The sequence below is a fragment of the Ixodes scapularis genome, unplaced genomic scaffold (genome assembly GCF_016920785.2).
Source record: "Ixodes scapularis isolate PalLabHiFi unplaced genomic scaffold, ASM1692078v2 PGA_scaffold3__209_contigs__length_174095766, whole genome shotgun sequence".
Taxonomy (NCBI): domain Eukaryota; kingdom Metazoa; phylum Arthropoda; class Arachnida; order Ixodida; family Ixodidae; genus Ixodes; species Ixodes scapularis.
In genome coordinates this window covers 108,782,092-108,791,638 of record NW_024609868.1, presented here as the reverse complement: position 1 = coordinate 108,791,638, position 9,547 = coordinate 108,782,092, and positions in this window count along the sequence as shown.

The following is a 9,547-nucleotide window of genomic DNA, read 5'->3' as shown; positions in this document are numbered from 1 at the left end:
GTAGACGACGTTAAGGTTAAACACACCACTTAAGAAATAAAAAGTAAAAGATGAGAAAAGCAAAAGGAAGCTAACGCAACCCACACACGGAATCTGCCCTGTGTGGGGGACATTCCATAATCCCTGATCTTTATCAGAATGATCAAGCCTTTCTAATTTTTCAAAAGACGACAGTCACACACAGGTTAAGAACACGGGCCGTGACATGTTTAAAGTATGCTATTATCTCATCCAATGAAAAACCTGCATTAGCCACTGATTACGACGCAAAGCAAATCAGGGAGCAAGAAAGCTTCAGCTGACTATGCCCTACCCTGCTTGCATAAACTGTGAGTGACTATAGTATATATGCCCACAACTGGATCGGATACATTACTCGACCAGGTGTTGTTGTTCTTTTCTTTTAAGTAGGCATTGAGTATAGATTTTTTTAAGTACAAAATGAGGTTTTACGGCGAAAAGTCGGGCAGCTTCTCAATGCCGCCACTTGATACCGTCTGCCGCGTTGCTGTACTTTGGGTTTCTATTGGAGCTAGACACCGATCACTGGGGCTAACAAAGTCCCTCCATCCTTGGAAAAGTGGCGCCATTCATTGTTGTGGAAATGCTCGAGTCACGTGCCACGCGCCTCTTCTGGGAAGAACATTGCGTCTGACATCTAGCTCAGGGCTGCACTGTGCCGCCATCATCTTCCCGAGGGCTGCACGTTTCACGTGCGTCGGGCATCGAAGCAAAATGCGTTATTCTTGAAACATGAATGGGCTTTAGGGCTAGTATTGAAAAAATAGTTATCATGTTTTTAACACCCATCACAGTACAAATCCCGGCTCAGTTTTGCCTAAAAGCCTCAGGATTTGGCACGATCAGGTGTATTGTGGTCAAAATTGCACAACATGGCGGCTGCCAAGGGGGGGTAACTTTTGCTCTATGAACGGGATACCAGCTTATCGCTTTAAGCCTCTCCGCCTCGTTACTGACGCCGACGGAACAGCGGCAGGTGCAGGCTAAAAAATCTGGATTGTCTGCTCTCCAGAAAAGCGCTTTGGAGAGACAATCGCTACGATCTGCGCAAGAGTCTCTGTGAATGACGGGGATAATAATATGCTAAGTCGTAAGAGAGAAAAAAAAAACTGTCTGCGCTATTACATTGTGCATGAAGTCTAAACGTGCTCAGTGCCACATCGCAGACCGTTTTTAAGGGTCTAAACCTAATATCCGACCCATCATTTGCCGAGGGCATTGCGCATATTAAAGCGATTCAGCGAAAGCGAAAGCAGGATGTCGGACCATTTTATTAAAAATAACCTAATTGTTGAACAACAATATGGATTTTAAAAAGGGAAATCAACCGAGGAAGCTTTACTGAAAATCAAGGACAAAATTTTAACCAATTTTGAGACCAAGCTTTACACAATAGGAATATTTTTAGATTTCAGGAAAGCGTTTGATTCTATTAAGCATGAAATAATTCTGAAGAAGTTGTATAACTATGGTATTAGAGGAGTAGCCCTAGAACTTATTCAAAATTACTTATCAGATCGTGTGCAATATACGACTTTAAGTTGCGAGAAATCAGAAATCGGTCAAATACAATATGGTGTTCCCCAGGGGTCCATCCTTGAACCACTCTTATTTTTGGCGTATATTAATGATATTGTCAACATTCCCCACACACCTGACATTGTGCTATACGCCGATGATACAAACGTATTTTTTTCTGGTGCCAACATAGATGAACTTGAATCACTTGCGAATGATTGGATGTTAGAGTTAAGTGCATGGTTGACATGTAATGAATTAGAGCTAAACACCGAGAAAACAAAGTATATGATATTTCGAGCAAAAAATAAAAGTATTAATCAAGAACTTAACCTACGATTTAGAAATAGTGAAATTCAATATGTAAAAGCTCACAAGTTTTTAGGTGTATACTTTCAGGAAAACCTTAATTGGTCTTATCATATTATCAGATCCGGCCAAACATCTCCCGGTCAATAGGCATTATAAATAGGCTCAAATATATCATTCCGGTTTGGTTAAAACGACAGTTATACTTTACTCTTGTTAATTCTCGTTTAAATTACTGCAGTTTGGTATGGGGTACGTGCTCACAGACCTGTATATCCAAGCTGCTCATTCTACAGAAAAGAGCAGTTCGGTCAATTGCCAATATCTCATATAAGGAACACTCTAGCCCATATTTTATCAAGTATTCTCTCCCTACGGTAGAACAATCACTCATTCAAAAACTGGCAATTTACATGTTTTACAAAATAAAAGCACACCCTCAGTTTGTACATGAAAGTTACATCAACAATGCATCAATATACTCATTTCGCCATACCCACTACACTCAGTCCAGAGTACGCACAAACTACGGTAAACAAAGAATACTTAATCAGATCGCAGAGCTATTAAACAACCACCCTGAAATACTGTCCATGATAAATAATTGCAACACAATATACACATTTAAACGAACACTGAAAGCGTACCTTTCAGGTATAACATGATTTATTAAAGTTTCCGGCCTCATTTCTTTTGTTATATCAATGTATCTTAGTGTAATCCCACTATTAGTATTTGATTGTTTTTGTTCCTATGTTTCTGTACGTTGTGCTGCTGACTGTACAGGGGGATGGAGCCCTGTCAGGCGATTTCAATCGCCTTTTGCCCCATCCTCCTAGACACTTGTCTGAATAAAGAATATTATTATTATTATTATTATTGACATTCCTATGCGCTTTACGGGAAAACGCTCCAGATTTCTCCTAGTGATGGTGTGCCAATAGGCGTCCTGAGTTTTGAACAAACTAAGGCGCTCTCATTTTGGGTAGTACGCGCTCACCTGATTGGGATTCCCACTATTTGTAACGCGTTTGCTAAACTTTTTTTTTTTTTTAAAGTCTGACGAACGGAAAAATACCTTTCGACGCCCGAAATCGGCTATATCCAAGGCCGCCAGGAAATGAAAAGTTTTAGATTCATGCCACAACCGCTAGGGTACGCGTCTCGTATTCTGGGTGGTGATGACGTCAAAACACCTGAAGTCTCGACGTTTTCTTTTCCACATTTTTTTTTTTTAACATATGATCCGGTATGTCTTTTTTCACGCTCTTTCCGTGTTACCTCTCACCTGTGCTTCTACGGCGTTAGAACTTGGTTGTTACTTTGTATTTTTTGTTATCACGTTCCGCACCAGAGCAGGCATCGTCTACATGTGTGACAGATTGAGACGCTCCAGTCTGTACTACCCTGAACAAATCATAAAAAGTCCTTTTTTTTTGCAGCGGCTCCTGGCCAACGCAACAGGCCTATCAAACAAACGAAAAGACAACTATTCGAAAAGGGAGCAAAAGAGGACATTAAAACGCATCATCCACGTTTGCTGTCTTTTATTTTACCATAGTTGCATTTTTCCTTTAATCGGCGACAGGTTAAGCACACGCTTCCTACCTTTCGCCAGGCTTTGACTGCGCGGTAGACAGAGTTATCTCAAACACAAAAAAAAAGGAGGAACTTCCACTCAACTATGAACCCGTAACCGGCGGCAGTTGGTCACAGATATGGCTGTTCCGATGCAGCTAAGGACAATCGCGGTAATCACCTTTGATTTTGCTGATTTATTTTTGTCTTAGAAAGCCTTTACTGCACTAGGCCTACGTCCTCCATTGTTATTTCGTTTCATTTATTTTATTTATTGCGCATTAAGGGCCCTTTTAGGGCATTGCATAGGGGGAGGAGGATAATTTATACAAAATGAAACACGTACACGAAAAAAAAAATACAGTAGATCACACACTAGTTAAAGTGAAAAATATTAATAACATGAAACACGTGATCTAAAGAGATGGTTTGAATTCCCTCGGGGTGACGATGTAGGATGGGAGGCTGTACCAGTCATACGGCTTGTGGTTGAAAGCATTTGTTGAGCCAGAAACGCGTCTGAAGATACAGGCATTGTTAAAACGAGATGACATTCGGTTGGGAGGTGATAATAACTATCCCTTAAACGCCACCTGAAAAGAAAAAAAAAATAAGCAGTCTTGTAGGGACACTCGCCTCAAAACATAAATTTTACGCGATAGAAATTTTTTTAGAGCAATATTGACGGCGAGAGGTTTGTTTGAAGCTCTGCGCGCAAAGTTTATGACGTCACGGAATAGCAGTCTTAGGTAGTAACGCGTTACTAGTAACGCGTTACTGTAACTTCGTTACTTTTTTGGTAACTTGTAACTGTAACGAGTTACTTTTTAAAAATGTAACTTGTAACAGTAGTTCTATTACTTTTTTCTGGGGTAACGATGAAAGTAACGGCGTTACTTTTGTCGTTAGTTTCCAGGTTTTATGAATAATATATCACTGAACGAGGGTACAATTTAGCCATTCCCCGCCTTGTGCTTTCCAAATCGCCTATTCCAATATTTCGAGTGTCAAGTTGGCTTTGCACAAAGTTGTGAATACGTTCATTCTTGCGAGTCATGACCCGAATATAGCCACGTGTATATTTTATGAAAATTATCTAGTTATCTTTGCGCATGCGCTTGTACCTTGTGACTGAACCTTGCATCTTAGTGTCTTGAAGCACTATGTTGTGGTTTTTGTTCTTTTTTTTTTGTGGAAACGCTTTTTAATGGGGTAAATCAACCGTGAAACAACAATACACGTGGAGAGCACTGCGCATGTCTCGTATTTTGATTAGCGCTACTACTCCGCACTGCGCATGTTTCGTATTTTGATTTCCGCCTCTACTCTGGCGTGGAAATTTTCAAACACTAACTTTGAGAAGCAGATCTTGCTAAGTTACCAGATTAAGTAAAAAGCGTACTTTCTAATTTTACTCAATAAAACGTTGTAAGAAGCGTTTTCTAGATTTTTTCTATTTTTTTGTGTTATAGAAAAGTAACTGAAAAGTAACGTCGTTACTTGTCAAAAGTAACTGTAACTGTAACGAGTTACTCTTTTGTGGAGGTAACTGTAACGGTAACTTTGATGCTTTTTTCTGAAAGTAACTGTAACTGTAACGAATTACTTTTAAAAAGTAACTTACCCAAGACTGCGGAATAGTCATTCGCTCTTTCGACCTCAACGTGAAGGAGAAGCCGGTCGACCTCTCCTGCACGCGTCCGAAATACCGAGAGAGAAAATCAAATGAAAAGGGTGTGCCTACCGACAAAATCATGTTTCGCGCCCTCAATATTGTTATAATTTTTTTTGGCGCGTAAATTTAATTGTTTTTGACACGGATGTTTAAAGCAAACTGTTATTTTTCTTCCTTTTAAGGGTTACTTTAAGGTTGGGACAATGGTGATTGATTTAATAAAGAAGGCAGAGCGGGAAGACTATTTTTTTTTTTGATCAAGCAGTACGGGGATTAGGGTTTCATTGACATTTTAAGGCTGCTACAATGATAGAAAGTGTGCATGGGATAAGATGAACCCAGTAGCCCTCTTTTGAATCGCTTCCAGACGAGTGATGACGTAGACTTCATGAGGGTTCCAGATGGAGGAGGCATAATCCGATCTTGGTCTAATGAATTCAATGGAGTCCTAGAGTTTCGGAACTAACAACACTGATGGCTTTGATGTGGTCATTCCAAGAAAGGTCTGATGTCTTTTTTATCCCCCTATATGTATCTCAAGGAATGGTCACAGGGATAGGGTAGATTTGATAGCATAAAATGCCTTTTGAAGATAACCCCCTCCCCTCTTTTGCAAGGCCCTTCGTCCGTCCGTCCTTGCATTTCCCGCTAAGTTTAGCGGGGAAATCGATTTCATGTGACCTCCACACAAATTCGGCTTGTCCACTAAATTTAGCAAAAAATTTGATATCGCGTAACTTGACGTGACGAAACCTGCAGACTAACTCCGTTCCCGGCTAAATTTAGCAAAAAAATTGCGATTCCATGGCCAATACACCAACAGTGTTTCCGCTCTAACCTTGACGGGAAAATCGATGCCTCATGACCTATAAACCGAATAAGTTTACCCGTAAAATTTGGCGGGAAATGTGTTGTCGCGTGACCTCATACACCATTCAGTTTCCCCGCGAAATTCTGCGGGAAAATTTATGTCACGTGACCTCTACACCAATTCAATTTCCCCGCTAAAATTTGGAGGGAAAAATTGAAAAATTGTTGTCGCGTGACCTTATACAGCATTCAGTATCCCCCCTAAATTTTGCGGGAACATTGATGCCCCTTGAGCCATTAGGCAGATCTGTTTCCGCGCTAAATTTGGCGGGAAATTCGGTGTCACGTAACCTGTACCAATTCAGTTTCCGCGCTAATTTTAGGGCAAAATTAGAAATGAAACTTCGCATAATGCCTTTTATAAGTTATAGGAGTGTGAAAGTAAAGGTTGCTGCAATTTTTTCTAGGGAACTGGATTAGCTTACATTTAGATTTATCTAAGGGCATCAGTCACGTTTGCATAATTTGTTAATTCTTGTTAAGTCATCTTGAAGTTAAATATTACCATGCCAACGTTTCACTTTCTTATAGACGACGCAGTCATGTGCAAAGAAACGTATATTAGTAGAAAATTGTGCGCGAATGTCGTTTGGGAGTAATAAAAAAGTACTGTTTACCAGAACTGGCCATCCAGGAACATCAGACGCGACTCTTGTTGAGGCAGATTCGTAATCATTAGTAACCATGTGCTGCACGCAGAGAGAAAGTCGCGTATTCATGTAAGCAATCAGTGGGTCAGGACGAAGGGAAGCAAGTTAAAAAGTAATCGGTGATGAGGATCACGATTAAAAGCTTTGGAAAGATCCCGCAAAACGGTGTCCGTCTAAGAGAGACACTCTAGTCTAAAGTCACTCATATCACACAGCTGCGTGTCACGGGAGAGCCTATTTTGTAAATTTCTGTTGCTGTTTAAAGAAAATTGTAATTGTTGTTAAGTGAAGCATGATATGGGAGTTCAGTATCTGCTCAAGACGTTTAGATAAGATTTAAGAAGATGGGACGGTATTTGGAGATAGACTAGCGACTTCCCCGGCCTAAGACTGGGATAACCCTGCCAAGCTTCAACTAAGAAAGAATGCAGCTTTCAGAGAGTGTCTGGCTAAAAATTAATTTCAAGAACTCACCAGAAATAATGGTAGTATCTTTAGAGTTTTTGAAATGATATTCAGGGTCCAGGGAACAACAACCCCTTCACTTTGGAAATAAAATTTTGAATGCCGGACACTTTTGCACTTATTGGAGGCATGGGCTCTTAAGGCTTCTCGAAAAGAATGGGAGCAACGTCCAAGCACTCGATAGCAAAAAAACTGGAAGAATACTATGCGTTAAAACCCGTAGAGCCGCCTCTTTCAGATATAAGGTCACCGTTGTAGCCGCTTAATTGTATGGACTTTTCGGGTGAAACCAGGGTATGGCACTTCCCCGTTTTACTCTTTAGGATGTACTATAAGTTACAATTTCTTTTTGGCCAATTTCAGGTTTCTGTTGTAGCTTTTAACGGCAATGTTATAAGAGTCCCAACCTTGAGGGGTGTTAACTGCTTTAGCCTTTGCAAAAGAGTCAATTTTTCTTGTTACGCAAAGACAACATGAAGGGGCGATATTTTTAAGCAACTCGCAATCGTACGTACTAAAGACCACGCGCGTACAAGCGGCGCTCTTACGCACTCACGACGCCACGAGCAGAGAAACAGCAGCTGCCCGAAAGGAACCCCAGCATTGAACGGCGCGCCGACTAAAGCGATGACACACGAACGATGGTCAATGCAGACGTAAGAGTGTATTATTTGGTAAACAACAAAATTAGAGGATAGCAAATAATACTAAGTACCGCAGGGTAAAAATTAAGGTTAGTTCGACTGAGTGACATCGTCTCATCGGCCAATCAGCGCGCGCTGGGCCACTCCTGGCACAGCGCGGTGCACACGCGACGATCGTGGTCACAACCGTAGGCTGATTCGCCGAACATTAAAGGGCCACTTACACCCCCCCCCCCCCCAAAAAAAAAAAACAATCGTGTCCCGCACACTGATGATCGAGACGCCGGTAGCGAGCCAACATAAGTGTTGCCGGTGAAATATGCCCCCCTTGAAACCACCCTCTAAGTCGTCGCAGAATAACGCGATGATGTATATAGGTTTTGACAAGAGTTCACCAGGCGACAGTGTCCCACTCTCAGCTCCGACAACTGCACCGGCACGTCCGGCTACGGCGAACTTCACGGCATTGAGTCATTGACTTTACAGGGAGGTGTTCGGAAAGTGGAAAACGCTGTCGCTGGCATGAGACGACTTTTTTGTGCACGTTTATTGGGGAGCGGCTTTGCTGCCAGTAAGATGGCGATGCCTGCACATACCGTACAAGAGTAAATTACTTCCAAAGTATAATTTAATTACAATTACAATTACTTTTCTTCAGAATTAGTTTAATTACAATTACTACTACGTGAAAAGTAATAGTTACAATTACAAATTACTTTTAAAAAGTAGTAATATTACGTTACAATTACTTATTTCTGAGAGTGGCCCGACATGGGCCATATGTCTTTTAATGAGTTGTATAGAATGCAGCGTATCTGTTCATTCCTTACTCCAATGTCAACGTATTGTACTTTTTTTCTGCGAATTTTCTTAAATTCATGATAGAACTTGATGGTATGGGGAAATTAGGTACTACGTTCTTATATTTTTAATAAATAATAATAAATTATTGTATATGTGGCTAGATGCCAGATCACTAAAGAAAGAACGAGGTGGACATACTTCAGTTGGCTAGTAAAATAAAAATGTGACATTCAGCCATATAGGAATATTTTACAAGTGTTAAAATAAACGTAAAATCCACATGCGCTAATACGACCACATACACATACAAACATCATGGTATTGTAAATTATCTACACTGAGTTGAAATGATAATGACTCAGAAATATGCAAGTAGCGAATCAGTGCACCCGAATTATCGGTGACAATATTCACGGGTCCGAGGTCAGTCTCCAAAGCGCTTATGCCAATAATACCACAAGAAAAACCAACATGAAATAAACTTGAAAATAATACAACGATACACATATGGGACAGCACTGGAAGAGGGCCGTAAAAAACTGTCAAAAAAAAAAAAACTTCATCGACAAATAAAATTCCCAACCTCGGCTGAAATCTGAAGTTTAATTTTGTTTCTTTCAATAGTTTGGTATGTTTACGCTATTTCTTTCTGCTCGCATCAGAAAGGGGCAGACTCCAAAGAGGATTGTCTCTCAGCCCGCAGTGTAAGCAACAGAACAGCAAACAATGCGACGCTATTTATGTTTTAAGCGTGTGTGAGTTTGTGTCTGTGCATGACTAATTCACTGAGAAATAGGCCGCTTGTGCGAGCGCTGAGGTTTTCAGAGGGGTTCCGTCGGCTCCACAAAGTTTTGCAACAGTAATTGTAATTCTGTATGCAATTTTGCCATTACTGACGCTAGAAAGTAATTAAATTAAAATTACAATTTGTTTTAGAAAAAGTAATTCATTACGATTACAGATTGCCGAGAGAAGTAGTTAAATTACTGTAATACAATCACAGTAATTGAATT